Source organism: Ictalurus furcatus, chromosome 1, assembly GCF_023375685.1.
Source record: "Ictalurus furcatus strain D&B chromosome 1, Billie_1.0, whole genome shotgun sequence".
In the NCBI taxonomy this organism is placed as follows: Eukaryota; Metazoa; Chordata; class Actinopteri; order Siluriformes; family Ictaluridae; genus Ictalurus; species Ictalurus furcatus.
Window position 1 is genome coordinate 20,224,353 of NC_071255.1, and position 23,272 is coordinate 20,247,624.

The 23,272-nt window shown below is 40.2% G+C and overlaps 1 protein-coding gene across 1 annotated transcript in view; it reads left to right on the forward strand.

Moving 5' to 3' along the window:
* The window catches only part of grik2 (glutamate receptor, ionotropic, kainate 2), a 160,884-nt gene that overhangs the window by 63,894 nt on the left and 73,718 nt on the right, over nucleotides 1-23,272 (forward strand). The gene's annotated exons all lie outside the window — the stretch shown is intronic.

Sequence of the window (23,272 nt, forward strand, 5' to 3'; positions counted from 1 at the left end):
TCAGGAAATGTTATTACTGTTATGCATTGTATTGTCTAGTATTTGCATTGTCAAATCATATTCTTTAAATGGGTACTGCAGTTGGATGTGAAGGGAAATCAATTGAGGAAATAGTAGTAGTCTTTACTGTATAATTGATGCTGAGGCCTCTGATGCAATAAGCGGTTTTGCAGCGAAACACAGCGTTTCCCAGAGGACGCGAATACACAACCTCCGGGGGTGTGCTGAATTCTGAACCTCGTGTGATAAGCAGGGCCTCTGCCTCAATGATCTAAACGCTGTCTGATAGCAGCATGCTGGCAATAATGACTTCTCCACAGCTCTCACTCAACACTGCCTCTCTGATCTGGGAACAGCGCCAAACCTTGAACTCACCAGAGACATGGCGAGAGGAAAAACAGAGAAAATCTGCCAACACAACTGCTGTAGGTTATAAAACCGTGACATGACTTACAGAAGTGTGGAAGACCTTTCAGTTTGGATTGTGCTTGTTCATCTAAATTGATAAGTCTTTGATTGCAAGCTTTGATTTTGACAGAGAGAGAGATAGCAGTATTGAGATTTAACAAAGTGAGAGTTGCAATGAAGTAAATTTTCTCTTGGCATTTTTAAACACAGTCAATTAACAGCTGAAAGAGTATGGATTAGCTGACTCAGTCCCCAGTCGACATGTGTGTATACACACACACACCACACTACGGTAGGAGTATCTGACAGTTTTGTCCCAATGAGAAACATTTATAGTTTTTATTTACAAAACAAACATATTAAAAATATTTCCTCCTGGCCACTAATGTAAGGTAGAGTTAGATTTTGGGTGTGACATAACATTAAATCACTGCATTAATAATAATACCAGATGAAGGTCCTCAGAAGGAGAGTTAGACAAACATGTGTGGGAACATTTGGTCCCGACTGAGATATATGTGAAACATGTGCCCACACACACACACACACACACACACACACACACACACACACACACTGAGTAACTCTACCTTATTGAGTAATCAGTCTTTACTGATTTACTGAAATCACTTAAGATGATCTCTCTTCCATAGATCTGTGTTTTTTTTGTTTTTTTTTTCAATTAAAACGTTGGCTTGGCAGTCTGATTATTAATATTATTATTTTTTTTATCTTTTGTGGTTTCAGTGTGACAGCTATTAAGGAAATAATGGTATGTGCAGTTGAAGGTGAGAATTGATTAATTGCACAAATGACAGTCAGGCAGTGGCTAATGCATATCGACATGGTGAAAGGTTCTGTAAACCTTTGATTGACAACTTCATTTGTTTGTAGTAATTATAGTCCTGTATGCTTGAGTACTGGCCTGCCACAGTGCAACTTATGGACCAGAGATAATGACAAATCACTCCTAGTGGAAACAAAGAGTTAGGAATTTTGAGATGGATTCATTTCTGTGTGAGACTGCAGTGAACAATCCCGTGAGCCGTGTAAGTATGTCGATTGAGGAGAAATCCTGGGCTGCAAGGAAATTTAGGAAGGCTTTTACAAATTGCCCATTTGGTGTGCCACATTTGTCATTTATTTGTGTTTATTTGTCTCTCTATGCTCAGATTAACTCACAATTCGGCAACCTGTTATTTTGTTATTTTAAGTCAGAGAGATTTTTGTGGCCCAATAAGGCTGTTTCCAAGAGTTACTTGAGAGCACTGCTTATGAAATCCATTTCTCCACCTTTTCTCATTGTACATAATTAATCTTCCTTTGGAGAAACCCTGCCCCAAGTCAAGGCTTAACATGCATAATGAAAATGACCTAACAAGCTCCTCAGGCTTATTAGCATAATTTCTCTCTTTACTAATTACTTTAGCTTCTGTTTGATTTACTTCGAGAGAGTTAATCTTTTGGCAGATTTGGAAAACACTCAGGGATGGAGTCCCCAGTCTCATTTTTGAGAGGTCCTTTTAGGAAAGGGGGAAAAACAAGAAAGACTTTAAGGCTGAAGATTTTTTTTTTCTGGTATTCTGTGTCTATGAAATATGGATGTTGATAATATTTTCACATTATAAGTCACCTAACAAAGTTCTTTTTTTTTTTCTCTAAGTGGTTTATTCATTTAGTTGCTTAATTATTCTGTGCCTTGGGTCCTATTGGTTTGGTATCATACATACATTCATGTGACAAATAAGTACAACCTCATGGAAATTATTGGCTTTTTGACATTTTTAGACAAGCAAACTTTTGATCATCTCTGAAACAGTGCCTGAAACAGTGGATATACTTGAGCAAAACCACAAGGAAAATTATCTTTTTCAATCATTTATTCAGTAGATGTGATGTTCTTCTGTAGAAAAAGTAAGTACACCCTTGACCTCAGAAGCTAGTATTGCCACCTTTAGCAGAAATAATTCTTGTAGGCGTTTTGCACAATTGTCCACCAGTCTCTGACATCAGCTTGCTGGAATTTGTGACCACTCCACCATGCAATGTTCTTTCAATTGCAAGATGTTTGAGGGTTTTCTTGCATGTACTGCCTATATCAAATCCCCCCACAACATTTCAATGGGATTCAAATGCAGGCTTTGACTAGGCCATTCCATAACCCTCCATTTCTTAATTTTGAACCATTCCTTGGTGGATTTGCTAGTGTGTTTAGGATCATTATCCTGTTGAAAGGTCCACTTTTGGTTCAACTTCAATGTTCGGACAGATGGCCTCACATTATCTTCAAGTACTCTTTGATATGCAGAATTCATAGTTGAATCAATGAATGCAAGCTATCCAGTCCCTGAGGCAGCGAAACAACCACAAGTCATAACATTTCCACCACCGTACTTCACAGTTGGTATGAGGAGCTACTCCTGAAAACTGTCTTTCATTCGTCTGTCCAGAGCACATTATTCCAAAAGGACTGGTCTTTGCCTATATGCTCATCGGCAAACTGTAGTCTTGAAAAGGCTTTTTCTTGGAACGCCTCTCATGCAGGTCAAAGTTTTGCAATCTCTTTTTGATTGTAGACACATGCATTTTGACACCAACAGTTGCAAGACTTACTAGCAGATCCTATGATTAAATTTTGGGGTTTTTGGAGTCTTCTTTTTGCATCAAAAGATCTGCTCTTGGGCTAGACAAATTGGCAGTCATTAGAAATCTGCGCTACTTGCAGATTATTTTCCTTACAGTTGAATGATGTATTTCAAATAATTTGGAGGTAATAATTTGCCAGACTCACAGGCATCCTGAACCTTTTTTTCTGAAGGCCTTATAGAACTCTTTAGATCTTGGCATGATGACACCACACACTTCAACAACAAAGGGAACACCAGACACTAGATATGAGAGGGGTTTAAATAAGACAGGTTCCACCTGCACTCCTTAAGCAGGTTCTAATCACTGGCACCCAGTCTTGAACACCTGATTCTAATTTTATAGATTTGAATGTGTGATAAATGTAGGGGTGTATTTACTTTTTCCATGTGACTGATCTGTTTTTTGCTAATTTAACTTGTGAAAATTATAACAAAAAGTCAATTGTATGTGTCATTTGAGTATACCAACTTTATTAATAGGCACTGTTTCAAAGAGGATCAAATGTTTGTTCAAATATATTATAAAAACAACAATAATTTCCATGGGGTGTACTTATTTTTTCACATGACTGTATATAGTTCAGTGGATGGATGAACATGCAGAGGAAATAAGAGTGTTAAAATTGTTAAGACTGAGAGACAGGTATGGAATTTCCTTTCCAGTATCTAAAGTCCTCAACTCAGCCTTACTGTATGTTGATGGCCCTGACTGTCACAGTGTCTCACAGGAGATCTCTGTGAATGGCAGCGCTTGGTGGGGAGAGAGCAGCACACTGCAGGGTAAGCAGTGACCCTCAGCACAACCAGCATGGCTTTCTCATCAAGCTAACCCTACAGCATGACCCCCCTTCTTCCTGAACCCATTTCAAGCTCTCTAGAACTTTTTGTATTAGTTAAACTGTCAGTATGAAAACAGATGGCCATTTTAACTGCTTCTGCCATCCCTTTATATTATCTCCTCTCAAACAGTGCTGTACCTAACTGATGTTTAATCACAGTCTGTAGAACAGGGGTTTTCAAAATTTTTGCATACAGGGATCTCTTTAACCATGAAATGAATTCCACAGACCTCCTTAGCACAGATGTATTGCATGAGCATTATTTAAATTTGTGCAATACTATTTTGTCTGTTTATTAGAGCCATAGAGCTTATAATTCCTGAATTTTCTACTGACAGAACACATTAGGTCCAATTTGATATTATTTATATACCTACTTGTTTAGGAGTTATTGAGATTTGGATTATATTGGATTAAGTTTGAGATATTTGATAGGAACTCAATAATAAATGTAATAATTCATAAAGGTGGGTTGTGATTTGCACCACTGTAACTAAGTTAAAAAATCACAGACCCCCTAGCTATGCTTCTGCAATGTGCAATTAGTTAAGGCAGGATGCAAGTGCAAAATAAATGTGCCTTATTCGGGTGAATGCAAGATTCATCATCATGGTCCATAGCTTGAACAGTGTTCAAAATGGAATATCCATTATCAACAACAAAAACATGAGCAAGGTTCACCAGTAAACATATAATACAGAAAAAAACACTTGGATGTAATGGGACACATGCACAATAAAAGTTCATAAAAGGGGACAGAAAACGAGGGCATAAATAGACAAACTAATCAAAGGCTTAACACGGAACAGGTAAACATGTTAGGGTAATCATCCAATCTAAGGAATAGAATAGAAACAAATGCACATGACATAACAAACAAAAGCTCATGAAGTGAGCTCAAAATAAAATAAACATGAAAGCAGAGAGAGGGGGATTCATGACAGGCCCACTGACGCTTGGGTGTTTTTCCGGTTCCCACTTTGAGAACCAACACACCAGAAGGCTTGGACATTCCTTTTTGAAGTTTTCAGTAGCAACCCTGGAGTGGTTAAAATTAGGGTGTGTATGACAGCATCAGCGGTATTCTAGCTAAGAGTTGCACATGACGTCTGATGAACACTCCAGAGTCAGTGGGCGAGAGTATGTGGTGTCACTTTTGGCTGAGAGTTTTCTCTGTAGTGACTTGGCTCTATCTTATGCCAGATCTTGGATATGTGAAGAAAGCTCCCTAGCTGTTGCTCTGCATGTGAAGCCGATTTAATCCCTTGTCCGCTTGCCTGTTCCTCAGTTTGGTGGCTGAAGGGTTTTGATTTGGAAGGGGAGGACTGGGCTTTGGCACTGACTCAGCCCACATGCTATGGGAGGTTTTTGGGCACGTCTGTTTCTGAAGCACTATTCCAGCAGCTGGGTTGGCAGGATCATAGCCTGGGGTGCGCTGTACCACTCCTTCACAGGCCAGGCCAGAGCATTTTGCCATAGGGCTGACCCAGGGCTAAAGCCCTGATGCATGGCTTTCCAACACACTGCCAAAGGTCTCATGACACCACTTTTCTAGTGCAAGTGCAACGAACATCTTGGTGCTATAAATTACCTGATGGTGCTCCATTTATTGACTTCAATTCATTACAGTTGTCAATATGTGTACCTTCTGTTAGCCTTGATTGCATGTTAGGTCAGAGTGCATCTTAAGTGTTCCGAATCACATTAAAATTTATCCAATTCTATGATGCCAAAGTGACACAAGCCAAAAAGAAAATGACAGTACTATATGTCCCATCATGGTTGTGTAATTATATATATATATATATATATATATATATATATACCCGATTATGGCATTGCAGTGCAAAACAGATACATGCCGTCGCATGGTTAGTGAGCAGACACATGAAGCACGATTAATGACTCTCAGCCCTCCAGTCTCGCCCAAAGGTAGCTGGCAAGGCAGGTGTCCCTGGAGAAGAGTTAGCCTACAGACAGAAGCTATCATGTTGATTTTGGGAGCAGAGCTAGCATGATGAGGAGGTCCCTCATTTCATTCTCTCTTGTTCCTCTTTTCTTCTTAGCTTTATAGGCTGCTCCCTAGAGCCCTGCTGTGTTTCATTGCACTTCCACCCTCATATCTGTTAGCTCTGTGTCTTTTTATCAAAGAACCAAGCAACCCTTTGTCCTGTTTCAGATCTGAGGTTTTGTCTCAGCCTAAATGTAATAATTTGTAATTCAGCTTGAATTAAATTTTATGAGTTTTTATAAGCCAATTGTTTTTTTTTCTATTCATATTGTGTAAAATGTTCATTGTTTAACTTGAAGACAACTTGAAGTAAGTTTCTAGGGAATTTCCATGACATAGTGTCAACAACAAATCCATTTGGACTTCATTCAGTCAGTACCACCAGACATCATTAGATTGGTTATCCTCTAATATATATATATATATATATATATATATATATATATATATATATATATATATATATATATATATATATAGACTATATATATATATATATATATATATATATATAGACTAATATATATATATATATATATATATTTAAGAATAGGGCATGGTGCAGTGGTGAAGGGGGACTGTACTGTCAAGAGAATCACTGTTCCATATCACTGCATTGAGTCTGAGTAGTATTATTCCTACACTATTTTATTATCGGCATGACATTTGAAGTGGAAGAAAAGAAACCGGTATTTTATTTCACTCAATTTCAGACCATATAGCCTGAAAGTTGGGTTAGAACATATCTTTGATGTGCATAATATAGGACATATCACAAAAAAACACAGCACTAGTCACTGAACCCCATGGGCCATTAGAATTGAGTTACATGCATGTGAGGATTTACTACAAAAATTGGACATATCGAGTAACACAGGCATGTCTTAATTACACACAATTATGACCCTGAAGTTAGGGCAATTTTTCATGTGTTTACAGGAATGAAAAAAAAATATTTGTTCAATCAATTAATTTTTTAACCCCAATTGTTGGGGCGATTAAAGGAAAGAGCTTTGAATGCTGTGGTCTAGTCACTCAAGAGTCTGAATGGGGCACCTAGAAAATAAATTTAATTACATGTGTAACTCAGTATTGAGAGCTGAGTTAAGCAGGATTTCCTTGCGAACTACTGACTTTTGAACTTAAGTTGCCAACTTAAGTTTTCCCCTCTGAATACTGAAAATCACCCAAATAAGCTAAATAGTTTCATTAATGTCATTGAAATGCAGCCCATATTCTCCAATGTGCAGATTCCTCATTTTCTTCCTTATATGACTTGGGGTTGAAAGCATCAGATGCAGCAGAGTGTTTAAGGCTATTAGTCCTTCTGACACAGCGTCTTAGTCATGCTACTGTGGTTTCTGCTAGTTAAGCACACTGGTAAAGGCTCCATTCAAGTCTGGACTGCCCATGCAAGCAAGCACACAGTTAAAAGCATAGCCATTTATATGCCTGACAGAGTGTGGTTCTTTTTTAATTGGAAAAGCTACCTTTAAAGACCTAAACCTCATTTGTGTCTCCCAGAGTGAGATCAAACAGTACACTGGGAGGGGCTGATCAGCTAGTTTCATAGGCTTGGTCTGTCATATTCACTCAGTGATGGGAGACTGAGGCTGAACTCGCAAAAAAAGATTTGGATATAGGTAGTCTTGTATATATTGTGGCAGCTCACTACTGATTCCTTCTCCATCTTGAATTAAGGTTGTATTGGTTGTACCTGACCTGAAAAATGAATGACTTGTGTATGATCTTTATCTCTGTCTTGGAGTGTTCGAGTAGAGTGTGTCATATAATAAGCTTTGATTTGGCCAATTAATAGGTGGCTCTAATATGCTTTATATAACATTTGGTTATTTTTTGTCAATAAAACCATGTTTTCTTCCACTTCTTTGTAACAAATGTAGAGTGTCTCTGTGATCAGGAAACAGGATGCTTTACATGATGCAATAACAACATTAGAGAGCGGGATCTGAGTGAGCAGCTGCAGGTAGCATGTCTCACTGCTGCTCAAAGCAATTTTAAGTACAATTACCTGAGAATGCTGCCATGTTGGACCATGGCGTCTGCATGGAATAACTGTCTCCAGTACCCCATTTCAATGCGACTTTAAATCTTTCAAATACCCAATGAAATCTGTTGAAGAAATCACAAATGCCACACAATTTGCAGTAAAATGAATCATTCTACAAAGACAGGAGTGTGTGAGATATTCCTTTATTGCTCTGCTTTTTGGGATTCAAATGGCTTTCCATCTACAAAAGACTGCAGAAAAGAGAGTCACCAATGGAACTACTTTCTTTGTGAATGCCACATCGTATGAGACAATATCCCAAAATGTTTACTGCCAAATATGAATGTCAGATTCAGAGAGAAAAGGATTAGGCGTTTTCATATCCAAACCCCTCCAGATGGATAACAGGAAAACAAATAGAGCAGTTGTGTTTGTTCTCTGGTCCTGCTTTAGATGGACTGAAAAGTGGAATTCTGGGTTATAATGTTTAGTACTAGAAAGTGTTGTACAATGTAATATACCTAAAAAATGCATTAATCTATAATAAATCAAAAGAATAGAAAGAAAGAAGAAATAAAAAGAAAAAAAACATACAGGGAAATGAAATCACCAGAAAGAATGAACAAAAGAATGAACAGGCTGAAACAGCTTATAAGGGTAGCGTTTTTTTCCCTCAGTCTCATAACACCTTGTTTGAACTGCACACATCCTCATAACGAGAGGAATTCAATTAAGCAAATTAACCATTTACTCGCACTTAAGGTATAATGATACTCAGTGGAAACATTAGAAACTTCAAGTGTGTGTAAGTGTGTGTGTGTGTGTGTGTGTGTGTGTGACAGAGAGAATAAAAAATGCAGACATACACTCTGTTTTACACACACACACACACACACACACACACACACACACTGCACAATGTGTATGAGTGAAATTCCCAACATAAAATACTCACTTTTTATTTAGTCTTATCAGAACATTTCACACAAAAACTTGTTAAATTCCCCGTGCCGTTTAAGCTCACTGTAATCGGAGCCTCTTGCTCCCTGTTCTGTCTTTAGATGAGACAAGAGAAGTGCCAGGCTGACAACACAGTGAAGTGAAAAGGTTTTGCAAAGCCAGAGGCTATCTCTCATGGAAACAACCTGACAGCAGTTTCTGCCTGGATTTCTGTTTTATTATTTTTTTTATTATGATTTCCCTCCAACCTTATGGTTCTTCTTTTTGAATAAAAGTGGTTATACAGTATATTAAAAATATATTTGAAAAAAAAAAAAACTGATTGCTTATGAGAAAAATTTGATAATGACATTCCAGCAAAGAGTTCATTATGATGTCAGTTAAAACATCAAATCATTGAATCCGAACTGGTGTGTGTGTATAATTAGTGAATGAAACAGTTATTTGGTAACTTTAACAGCTTATTAGTGCTTTATTTAGCCTTCTTATATTCTTAAATTGTGGTAAGTTTTATCTACTTGTCCTTAATAACTGCTGTTTTTGGAACCCTTACAATTTTAGCCTTATCATTCATTTTAATTATTTGAACAAATACTAAAGAGAACTGAAATCGATCTGAATATTTTTTTGACCCACTAATTAAATTGTTTCACTAATGTCTCCTTTAATACTTGACGCATGGGAGAAACTCTTATTTTTAAACTCTAATTGAGTTTAACATCTTTTCACCTGACAGAAATACCCAGTGCTTTGCTGTGTAAAACTTTATATATGTAACCAGGTGGTAAATGGTCCGTTTATTTTGTTTCATTCCTTGCAGTATATGAAATCTATTTAATGTTCTGATGAAGGTTTCCAGCTAACTATAAAGGCAAGAAAAGCTGTTATTGCCTAAGTTATCCTGGGGGTGTCAGTAAGTAGTGATGTTAGGTACAAGTGAAGAGGCTGGACACACACACACACACACACACACACACACACACACAATACGCAATCCTTAGTGAGAAGTGTGGGAGAGAAGCATGCTCTGGGGTTTTGCTTGGTAGATTTCATGTCATCCAGTGGTAAATGTAATAGATCATGACAATATTTTGGTGAAATACCACTTCTGGATATTTTCTTGTTTTATGACAATGAAATATCATATTGTGAGAGTTATATCATGTGTAATGCCCATAATGGTATGATGCAATACTATGTGGTGCATGTGTACAACTAAAATGTTAGGAGTTTCATCTCATGTGGACTGAAGGTATCGTGTGGTGCAGGAGCTCATAATTTTCCCCACTGCCGCATTGTCAGATGTAACTAGTTGAAATGGTTTGGTCTTGCATAATTTAAATTTTGATTGCCACATCTGGTGATAATATACCCTGTCCTATGGTACAACATATTTGAAGTTATACTGTGAATTGCACATATGGTTGTTAAATTTAAATAAAAGCGAACCGAGGGAGAAAGTAAGGGTTTTATTATCAGCTCTGTACATTTTTGTTCCAGATATGAATGCGGTTTTTGCCAACTAAATTTGTTAGCAACATTAGAGTCAAATAACTTTTCTAATCAATTTCTGAATAAATTAAAATCTAAGAACCCATTAAATGTGTTCCTGGTGGTAAATCTAAATCTGTGGTCACACATTTTTGCTACCAGGAGTGGGGTTGTTTATTTAATTTGACCAATGTGCAACAAATCACATAGCTAAGCTAGACAAATACGGCAGTGATGAAGAGCAGAGGCCGGTGAGATTGTGAAAGATGTGATCAGCCTGGGACTGTCAGAGGGTTTCCAGTGTACTAGAGCGTCAGTTACTGCACGGCCTGGCCCTGCATGTAATAGTTCTATGCACATTATATATATATATATATATATATATATATATATATATATATATATATATATATATATATATATATATATATATATATATATATATATACATATATATATATGTGTGTGTGTGTGTGTGTCAGTGTTGCAATGGTGTTTTAAAAGCAGAATTACAATGTTACAATATGCGTGTGTGTGTGTGTGTGTGTGTGTGTGTATATATATATATATATATATATATATATATATATATATATATATATACAATGTATAGTGAGTGTGTGTGCTCGCAAGTGCATATAAGGAGGGCAATGACATTAAAGCAGTGGCAGGAAACTGACAATTTCCCATTTAACACCTCATTGAGTTCTGGGTTATTCCATGTCTTGGCTAGAACTAAGATGGTAGCAGTACCTCACCCGTTTCACAATAACGCCCCTCCTTCTTTCCTCCACAATGGAGTCAGGGAGAATAGACATGCTGCGCTGTGATGGGAAAAGCCATCATGCCCTCGTTCTTGAGAACTAACAGTGATCTACCTCTAAGTTTACTGCCATTATATAATGAAGAGAGCAGCATCTATAAAAGCAATCACCAGATATTTTGGTTATCAGTGTGGTAAAATTTGCTGGGATGTTTTTTTTTTCTTTCTGAAGCAACAGTATCATCATGTGTTTGAAAATGCATTTTTGAAGGAGAAAGATAGATGAAAAAAGAGATGTTAAAAAAATCAAGGTAATTACTATAAATAGAAACAGTATCTGGCCTAGACCTGTTTGCCAAACAAAGAACTGGCAAACTCAATTAAAAGGCCGATTTCCCTCAGGAAACAAGGCGATGTGAAATTATCCCTGCCTGTTAAACCTGTCACTTCATTTCACTCTAATTATTCTTTCTGATCCCAGGGACCTTTTAGCTAATTGTTTTTGCTCCTTCTACTTTAACATGTTTTATGTCATAGGAAAAAGCTGGTGTGTGTCTTTTCACATGTACACTCTTAGAAAAAGGGAAGTATTCAGGGCTTCTTTAAGGTTTCAGTGAATAATGAAAATTTCTTAAGTTCCAAAATTAAGGAGCGTTTCCCTGTCCTTTCAGATACGAAAACACTCCATTGTAGTGATCCCCATTTAAAGTGTTCTAGCACAGAGACAACCAAAAAACCCTTTGCTTTTGATAAACTAAACATTAAGAGTAGTGTCTTTTATTTGTGTAAAGGCAGTATATCATTCTTGTCTTTCATTGTTTTCATGTAACAATGAAAATAATCCATCCATCCTCTACCGCTTACTCCTTTTCAGGGTCACGGGGAACCTGGAGCCTATCCCAGGAAGCACTGGGCACTAGGCGGGGTACACCCTGGACAGGGTGCCAGTCCATCGCAGGGCACAATCATATACACACTCACACACACCCATTCATACACTATGGACAATTTTAGACACGCCAATCAGCCTACCATGCATGTCTTTGGACGGGGGGGACCGGAGTACCCGGAGGAAACCCCCGCAGCATGGGGAGAACATGCAAACACACATGGCCCCGGCGGGAATCGAACCCTGGAGGTGTGAGGCGAACGTGCTAACCACTAAGCCACCGTGCGCCCCAATGAAAATAATCAATTTCTTTAAATATTCATTATAATATTTATTTATACGTTACTGTCTGATGGTCAGATGACTTAGCAGGTGATATGTGCCAGTATATAAAAGTAAAGTACTTTCCTAGCTCAGTGGCTGCTCTGAGCCTCTATTAGTCACTATAGAACTGTAGTGTCTGAATACTGATGAGGTTTTCTTCCGCTCCCATCAGCGTGCTCACCCCAAGGAAATATGGGCCTTCGGATTAGGCTTTTTAATTCGAGAATTGAAACTCAAATCATTGTTTCCAAATTTAGCCTGGCCTTGTTCTTCAACTGCCAAGCAAAACCACTTGGAAAGGATGGAAGAAGGAAAATAGGTTCAGGGGAAATTATTAAAAGTAATATTTTATTTGTATCTGTTAACATGCCCTCATAATCTCCCAAAAGAAGGGTGTGAACGGCTTTCATTGAATTTAGCATTACGAATTACACAGTGGCAATTTAATTTAGAGCATAACTGTGGTCTCTCAGGTGTGCATTGCCAGATGTGCTTTGGTGTGTTTGGAGGAGCCTCCACATGATTTCATTGTTTCAGTAAGAGAGATTATATCAAAGCAGAATGTTATGTCTTGTATTGAACATTTGGTTCTGTCAGGACAGTGCAGGTGCTTTAAGTTGATTATCATTGTGCAAATCACTTTGATGAATTAGGTCATTCATTGTGGAGGAATTCAGGATTGAATTATTGCTCCTCAACAGTGGACGGTGAAACCTCAACATGCATGTGAACACGTGAGCGTGAATCACACGGACCTAATTAAACTACATGGACATGTGTCTGAGTGCTACTCTGGGTCAAAGGATCATGGGATAAAGAAAGAGGAGGGTAGTGCAGCCACGCAGTACATTCTCCCTTTGTTTGCATGGGTTTCTGGGTTCACTTGTTCCCCCACACTATCCAAAACATGTTAGTAGGCTGATTTGCTATACTAAATTGCCCGTGGGTGTGAATGAGTGTGTGTATGGTGCTTTGCAATGAACTGGCATACCATCAGGAGAGTGTTGCTGAGCTAGGCTCCACTATGACCCTGACCAAGATAAAGTGCTTATTGAAGATGAATGAATGAGTGAATGAGAGAAAGAGCAGTATGAATGAATTGTATGCTCTGTATGTATTAATGTTACGGATGCATTTGATAGTTAATTTATTTTCTCATTTTACACGCACAAGCCTTGTGAGATATCGATTTTCCCAGACCACAATTTTTAACATTTTTTAATCAAATCTTTAATTAATTATTTAATAACCCAGAACATCCAGATTAATATAAACAAAAATATACCCTAAAGCTATGGATTGCTGCTGTTAAGTGTCATTAGGTGTACATGTAAAAAAAAATAAAATAAAAATCAGCCATCATTGCAGCAGCAAGGTTCTGGAAGGCAACCAATTATTACTGTTGTTGTTGTTGATGTTGTTGTTGTTGTTGTTGTTGTTAGGGGGCCAAGCATTGAAGGTGCACAGGCACCTTATTGTTATTCTGAGAGGCTTGTCTAAACTTGCACAAAGTGGGAAAAAAAGGCACAGACTGATGAGAAAAAAACAAAAAATACCTTAGATATTTTTTATTACTATTATTATTATTATTAGTAGTAGTAGTAATCTTTTTATTTGGTTATGCCTACGACACACACTTTAAAGCATGACGAAGTACTGTACTTACTGCTTTTAGGCAGTCTTTCCATCTCTGGCTGCTTCTATCATACTTTATGGAGTTAGAAAAAGTCAGGAACTGCTTACTGGCAGACGAAATCATGAAAACTCAGCTGGATATTGAATTTTTAGGTGACTGAGTAGATAGTTGATGGTAGTGTGATACTATATTTGATGATGACTGCATGTCATCATGATTTTCAGATTGACTGGTTGACCCTTTTCATTGGGCTTGAGGCCAAAAATTGCAAAATTGGAGCATTACAAGTTCCCTTTAAAAGGGAACTTTAATGTTGCGTTTAGCATAACACTATGGGAAGTGCCTCTCGCGCATGACCGGTATCTGAAGCTTGTGTAAAATCATGCCTATTTATAGGCCTGCCATGATCAGGTGACGTGGCAATTAAGTGCCCCACGTGATATAAATATGGCACCTGTGAACCGCGCAATCAGCCTATATTTTCTTCAGCGAAAGACTGCATGTCAGTTGTTTGTGTAAAGAAACCAAAAGACGCTTTATTTCCTCGCTATCTTTTCTCAAAATCTCAGAACTTTTCTATCCCTTTAAAAAAAGAGAAGAAAAAAAAGGAATGAGCGAGAGATAAAAATATGAGTGAGAGAATTCAGGAAGTGTGTTACGGCTTGCTCCCGTTTCATCACGGGGAATAGTGCACACTTTCTGGGTGCAGTGTTTAGGAGTGTAGCATGTGATGGCAGCCTCGAGAGGCTGCGCATAGTAATGCCTGCATTAAACAGCTCGGCTCGCGACTCGCGCTCTTCTCGGAAGCCAAAGCGAGTTGGGTTTCTGAGCCTCGCGGATTTGGGCCGGCCACTGCCGAGGCAGCTAGCCGTCTCAGGTTCGGGGGATCTCTTATGGATCCGGAAGATGAGCGCTGCTCTATCTCTTGCTCTGTCTTCCGGGTTCGGCTCTTCGCTGGATTTTGGAGCTCACGTCGTGACTCTTCCTTCCGCTATGGAAAGCCAAAGGGAGGGGAACAAAAACACACACGCACACAAAAATAATAGTAATAAGTCCTCTCTGACCCCGAGGAGCCAGAAGGATGTGCTAAAAACTGAGAGCAGCATATAAAGAGCTGCTTGAAGTGATTACTAAGGCTGGATGAGCCTTTTTCTCCTCAGTGAAAGTAAATCCCTCACACTGCAGAAACTCCCCTTTCTTCCAGAAGTGCATGACAAAATATCAGGCTTCTGGGGGAAAACCATGCATAAGCCATATTTATAACCCCACGATGTTGGATTATTCGGCCATTGTGGGGAATCAAAGGCATGGTTATTTAGCTATGCTGGAGGTGGAAGAGGCGCTTGCGAGCTACCATCAACTACAGTTGATACAATTGCTATCCATCGACGGCAGGTAATTAGGGGGGCCGGCTTGGCCACCGTGGCATTGGTGGACAAGGCCTATGCAGTAGTAGTCTTGCTTGTGGGTCACTGCAGACAATGACAGTGTTGCAGGCCTACCAAGCAGACCTGCTGAGTGAGCTCAACATATGGTGGCATTCAGCCAGTTCCTTCCCTGTTGTCTCGAGCTCATCCGGGCATCCACGAGTGTTGGTTGTTAGGGCAGGTAGCCCCCAGTGCTACTGTATGGCCTCCCCTAGCTAGGGCGGTCCCCAAGTGTTCAGTGTTCTCTGGTCAGCGAGCTGTCACAGGGCAATGAAAATCTGATGCTTTCCCTCCAATAGAATGTGGAATAGTTAACGTCATTAAAAGACCATCTGGCAGCATGGAAACTACTGCCAAATGTGTCTCCATGGGTTCTGTCTACCATAGAGAAGGGTTACCAGGTCCAGTTTATAGCTTGACCCCCCGGTTCAGAGGTGTGCTCACCATAGTAGTCAGCACAGACCAGAGCCCGACGTTAGCGCGGGAAGTAAGATCCCTCTTGGACAAAGGGGCCATAGAACATGTACCTCATTCCCTGAGGGAGGGAGGTTTTTACAGCCGTTATTTCCTGGTCCACAAAAAATAGAAGTATGCGGCCAATTTTAGATCTGTGTCATCTGACCTGTACTCTTCGGACATACAGGTTCAAGATGCTGACGCCCAAACTTATCGTTCCACAGATTCGGTTTGAGGACTGGTTTGTGACGATAGATCTAAAAGGTGCATATTTCCACATAGAAATATTGCTAGCTTTATCACCTTGCACCTTCACAAAGTGCATGGATGTCACTCTGGCTCCATTGTGACTCCAGGGCATCCATGTACTAAACTACCTGGATGACTGGTTAATTCTAGCACAATCCAGGGAACTGGCAGTTCAACATCGAGATGTTGTTCTCGCCCACATGAAGAGCTTGGGGTTCAGGTTGAATCTCAGAAAAAGTATGCTTTCCCCAGTGCAGTGGACAACTTTTCTAGGGGTTATAAGGATTCTACTATGATGAGGGTGTTTCTAACCCCAACATGCATAGGGTCAATCCTATCAACACTGAGCAAGATAAAGCTGGATCTTGGGAGACTATTGGCACTTATGGGCCTATTGCACAGGAGACCGTTCAGTGGTGACTGAGAAGTTGGGGGTTTCGTCCAAGGATGAAACCTCAGAGATTAATCAGTGTCACACGGCGATGCCTACGTGCTGTGAGAATTTGAGTGTCCCCGGTTTCTAGCCTTGGGTCACACTCTAGGGGTGTCTCCTTAGTGCAAGACAGTAATGACAGACACCTCCTTCACGGGCTGGAGCGCGGTCCTAGACAGCTGTCCAGCTGACGGTCTCTGGTGCGGCCCTCATCTGGAGCAGGGTGGCTCCATCCACAAGTGGTGGAGTCCATATGGCGAGGTTTGGTCAAGCAGGATTGCATGTGTACGCCTCTGAGGAGACAACACATGGCCCGCTGTGGTTCGCCCTCACTCCTCCTGCACAATTAGGGCTGGACACCATGGTGCACATGTGGCCGAGGTCACATCTGTACGCTGTTCTCCCATTGCTCTGCTCCCACAAGTTCTAGCGAGAGTTCTCCAAGACAGTCTATGTCTGCTGCTAGTAGCACCTTATTGGCCAGCTCGAATATGGTTCTGAGAGATAATATCCCTGCGAGATGGCACTCCTTGGGAGATTCCCATCTGCAGGGATCCACTGTAGACCCAGTGAACTGCGCAATAGCTACAGTCCTGGAGTTCTTACAAGAACATTTCTCAGTGGGGTGGGTTCCTTCTACAATCAGGGTTTACGTGGCTGCCATTTAGGCCAGCCACGCCCCTGTTGATGGAGCCTCTGTGGGGCAACATCCTCTAACTTTGAGGTTTATGCGTGGTGTCATCCGGCTGAGGCCCATCTGCAGGCCGCGCATACCTTCCCGCGACCTTCTGTGGTCCTGGAAGGTCTGTCAGGGACCCCATTTGAGCCCTTAGGGTCAGCCTCTGAGAAGCTTCTGACTCTAAAGGTAGCTATTCTGCAGGCCCTGTCATCTCTCAAGCGAGTAGGAGGCCTACAAGGTCTCTCTGTTGCCCCTTCCTGCCTTGACTTTGCCCCTGGATTAGCCAAGGCCATCCTGTATCCTATGCCAGATTATATTCCTAAGGTGCCTACATCTGCTGCCCACCCTGTGGTGTTGCAGGCTTTCTGCCCTCCTCCATTCCCCACACCGGAACAAGAATGCACCTGCTGTGTCCAGTAAGGACTCTCTGTACTTACGTCCACCGCTCCGGCCAGTGGCATAAGTTGGAGCAACCGCTGGTCTGCTTTGGCGGCGACAGTAGAGGTGATGCTGTGTCAAAGCAGCGCATTTCTAATTGGATAGTGGAAGCAATCTCGATTGCTTATGAGGCGCGCGGTCTCGCTACGCCTCTGGGCATAAGGGCTCATTCCACTAGGGCGGTCGCCTCCACAAAGGCTTTGTCCAAAAGGGTATCCTTACAGGATGTGTGTGCTGCTGCAGGGTGGTCTACGCCACACACATTCATTCATTATTACAGCCTGGATGTTCATTCCACCCCGGGCTCGAGTGTCTTGCAGTGACCCTCGGGCTTGGGTCTTTTTGAACAGGCCGTATCCTTGGTATGACAGAGTGGGTATTCTCATTCCCATAGTGTTATGCTAAACGCAACGTCGAAGTTCCCTCTGAAAGGGAACGTCTGGGTTACGCATGTAACCCTGTTCCCTGAGAAGGGAACGAGGTGTTGCGTAGCTTTGTCATACCAGGGCAGGCCTGTGAATTGTGTCTTCGCTTCAGATAATAGAGGCTGATGGCGCGGTTCACAGGTGCCATATTTATATCACACGACGCGCTTAATTGCCACGTCACCTGATCATGGCAGGCCTATAAATAGGCATGATTTTACAGAAGCTTCAGATACCGGTCACGCACGAGAGGCACTTCCCATAGTGTTCAGCGCCATCAGCCTCTATTATCTGAAGCGAAGACACAATTCACAGGCCTGCCCTGGTATGACAAAGCTACGCAACACCTCGTTCCCTTCTCAGGGAACAGGGTTACATGCGTAACCCAGACGTTCTTTTACACAATTTTCTGCTCACTTTTTTTTTTTGTATTTAGTGTTACTACCACAAAGTGTCTAAAATCTGTGTTCCTAAGGTTTATGTGTACTTAGATTAACCATTGTTTAGCTAACCTAACCGCAGTTTATTACGGTCACCACTGATGGATTTATAACAAGGTCCACAGCGTATGTTTGAAAAGGTATTTTATGAAGCTAGTTAATAGCTATATAGTTAATAGTTAATAGTGTCAGGAAAGGTAGTTAGAGATGGATGCAAGTGCCGGTAAATGTTTATTCACAGTAAAACAAAATGAAACACAAAGACTAGAAAACATTAATGAGAAATAATGAGGATATACAGTAACATGAACATGACATGAGAGAATGGTGACAACGACTAAAGACTAACACGGAGTACTATACAAGACATGACTTAAATAACAGTGATAATCAAACAACATCATGTGACATGCAGTGCATACAGTGAACATACAAGGTGCAATGGCTTATGGGTGCTGTAGTCCAGTGCCATATCTGCACTATCATGACAATAGTGAACGCAAAACTAACAAGAAATAAACTAAATTGAGAGTAAAAACTCTTTTAGAATGCACTTTTACAGGTCATGTAAGAACGATTAAGTCATTATATCCTAAGAGCCAGTCACACATACCTGACTCTGTGAGCTGACCCCTAACTGATTTTTCACAAACCTCCACCTGCTCACCTTTTTCACTACTCTTCTCCATCTCTCTGTCCCCCAGCCTTACCCCAAAAGTCATTCCCTGTACTCTATCTCCCTCCATCACTGTATTTCTTCAGGGATCATTTCCCTCTATCGTTTTTCAGACAAGCATGGTGATGAGGTGCACGGAAAGCGTATTGTCATTACAATGGAAAGCCAGCCATAATAATACGTTTTACACAGTCAATTTCCTTCCCCATTGAGCAGTGTCCTCATGAAACATTTTAAAACCCTAATGGCGAGGTGCGCCGGTCTTTTGCATCTTTCCGTACTCTTTAATACTCTTGATAACGTCTTTCATCTCGAAAACTCTGAACGATTTTGGGTTTAAGACAGGCATTTGTATTTTAAGAGGCATAGAGGAACCAGGAGGCGGCAGAGACAGTGGGAGCCATGGGAGAGATTGCAGTGAATGCATTCATTCTAGCGAAAGAAAAGAGTGCTACGCTCTATCTGGAAGATTGCCTCTGGCAGAATCAGACAAACAAACAACAGCCTGAAGGTAGTCCTCTTTGGTTAGACTTATACAGGCAACACACTTGTTTGTGTCTATTTATGCTTTCCTTCATCTGCTATCTGGTTTTCATTATAGGGAATAAAATGCACAGCCAATTAAAGAGGTTATTTATAATAACCATCCCTACTGACATTTTCAAATAGTAACCATACTGTCTGGCAGAACTGCTAGTAAATAAAGCGATCAATCTGTCAATCCCAGCATGAACCTGGATTCTCAATATGCAGGTGCTTGATTGACAAGTGAGTATTATTTTGTGAGCGCAGCATTCTGGTTGTCACCTTCACTCCTGCCAGGCAGCCACAGCGCCATAACAAACTCATTACAGGGAGCACAAGCCTGTTATAACATCCAGAGCCTAGGCAATTTTATGATTCATTTAGTTCAATAAAGGGCATTTATTAAAGTTTACTTAGTTATCAATAATGGCTTTGCTATTTTTAGTCTTAGAACTGAGGACTGAAGAGGATTGCAACTGATTGGTGAAGATGGAGATGTAAATGAGTCTGAAGGGGGTGGGGGTGGGGGTGGGGGGGATGTTGGGATGCAGCCAGGCAGATTGAGAAAAGAGGAGATGATTCAGAGGAAAGAGACTTCAAGCCATCTTATACCACCTCTTATATTATAATTTCACAGGAATATGTAACAAATGCCCCGTGGCTTGTAGACAAAGGAGAAATCTCTCTCTCTCTCTCTCTCTCTCTCTCTCTCTCTCTCTCTCTCTGTCTCTCTCTCTCTCTCTCATGAGTGTGAGTATGTGTGTCTGTAGAGCTCTGCTGCCACAATGGTCAGAACTGGAGTGATTAGAAAATGAACAAACACACTCCTTGGATTAAGAGCTGTGAGCCTTTTCTGATCATGAAGCCAGGAGAACAAGTGGCATCAAGGTCCAGGAATGAAGGCACACACACACACACACACACACACACACACACACACACACACACACACACACACGCATGCACGCACGCACACACGCACGAACATGTTTGTTTTTGTGACTTTTCAGGACATACGATTATATACAGTGTAACATGCAATAGTGTGCAAAAGACACCCACATTATTTAATTATTAATTTTGTAGAAAAATAAATGTTACAAAAATAAATATTTGTATGTCAGTAAAGAAGTTAACATTACATAATAGATTAAACAATGGATGCTCGCTGTCAGGGATTACCTGTGAAAATAGAAGTAAGTGTGACAGTTAGAAGAACTATGGCAGATTCTTCAAGATGCTCATGCTGATGCATTTTTAAAGACAAGGTTGCCATGCCAAATATTGACTCCGTTGACTTCTGAGCTGTGTACTAATCTTTAGAATCGAAGCACTTAATTTTCATTATTTTTGAAGGCATCTTTGCTTTACAGCATTTCTTTCCGTACACCTGAAACCTTTGCACAGTACTATATATATATTGCATAAATAACTCTCCCTGTTTTTTTTTTATGGTTTTGCTACATAGGCAGGACATTTAAGTCCAAACAATTTATGAAAAAGCACACGCACAGTGCCAAAATATTTTACCATCCACGCAGCTGCTGTCTTAATCTGCCTCTACCTAGCTCATTAATGAACAGAGGATATTAATGATAAATTCCTTCTCTTCCCACCCACTTTCTCTTCTTCTCCTAACACTTTTCACTGACTCATATTACAGCTCTCATTAGAGCTCTTTAATCAAACATAAAGTTCCCGTTAACACAAAAATGTAACCTAAGGTGTCTCTTTCTATTCCTAGTGTAGAAAGTTGTACTATAGTGAGGTTTTGTAATAAATTGTGGTCTTGTTAATACAGAGAAAAATATCTAAACACCATTAATACACTAAAGTTGTAAAATCTTTAAAGTTGTAAAGTCTTTATTTTATCCCGATATTTACTATTGTTATATTTATTCTATAATCCTTGAACTACAAAGGATAAATACCGACCAAGCTGTTGATAAAAAGCACAATCTGCGCACACACAAGTCTAGCTGTGATTCACATAATCAGGCCTTTTCTGCAGACATTCTCTGGCAGTGCAGCCATGGGTGACAGCAGCATTGATGCACAGTGAGCTGAGGGCTCTCAGAGGGAAGGTTTCCGTTTGTGTACATCTGGATGCTATTGATCAACCAGTCACTCTGGGCGTGGCGTTCAATACATTTGCGTAGCCTGAGCATCAGATGTGATTAAAGAAAAGGGGAGCGACTGTCTGCATGTTGAGCTACTCTCTATTCATCAGCACTCCCTCCCTCATGTTTCTGCAGCTGCTATATCACCTAATCACTGCTGATCAGAAAGATGAATGTTGAATTCTGAACATTCTGCTCATTTATGCACAGGACTAGAGCAAGCAGGAATATTATCTTAGAACACCATTTGGTGTATTTGATGCATGCATCATTCTCTCTCTCGCTCTCTCTCTTTTTCTTTTAATCTCTTGTCAGTTTGGTTTAGAACAGAGGATCTTTCAGATTACATGTACTCGTAGTTTTGCTGTGTAGTATTCTCCTTGAACAATCTGAAGCCTTATCACACTTATTTTGCTGTATTTATGAAAAATAACAACAAGGTCTTCTTGAAGTCATATGTCAAAAGACAAATGAGCAAACCGGTGATGTGCATGAACTGCAGTGAACTGTTCTCATTATTGTTTGCAAGCCTGAAACCAAACAGTCACCCGTTATCTCTGAGAGAATGCAAATGTGTGTGGTGAGGGTTATAGTCAACATTGGCCAGTTCCCACAACAGCAAATTAAACTGCACAGCTGCTATTTTATTATTTCAGTGTATTTCTGTATCATGTTTGGTCTTTTTTTTTTTTTCAATCTGTTTCCCGAATATGTTTGGTTTTATTATCTGCATATTTTAGGGATGTTCAGGTTAATTTATTAAAGGTTACAGATCAGTGCACAACAAATTGAAAGCAAAGCCCAAAGGTCTTTATTTTCTTAGTTTGCTCAGTATAAGCCTGTTATATTAAAGAAATTCATATCCATTATCTGATGTTACACTTCCATATGACAACCTGCGACAACCTGTCAGATGTCACATTTGGGGGGAAAAAACACAACAACCCAAAAAACAAATAAACAACAACAAACAAACGTGTTGTTTTCTGCCTATAGCTTATCTATCATACAACAATTACCAACTAGGGAGTGTGAAATCTAACACATGCTTCCTCTGAGAGGATGTGAAGCCACTGAACCAAATCTTTTTTTAACTGCTGCTCATTCTGCATCACAGGACAGTATAACACACTTGGAGGAAAGTGGTATCTACCTACTTCCACATTCAGTACATGAGCTCACAGATGGCCATGATGATCTAATGTCGCTGTATGGGGAGACAGGACAGAGAGTATCCCACCCCTCCCATGCAGAGAGCCCAGCTAAATTTTCTATCTTTATTTCAAAGCCAAGGATGACCATGGGAATCTCCTGACAAAATAATGCAAAAGCTTTTTTGTTGCACCACTCGGGAGCTGTGATAACGCATCTTAAACACTAAATATATTTCACCAAAATGTTGTAGAATTTTACTCGTTTATTAT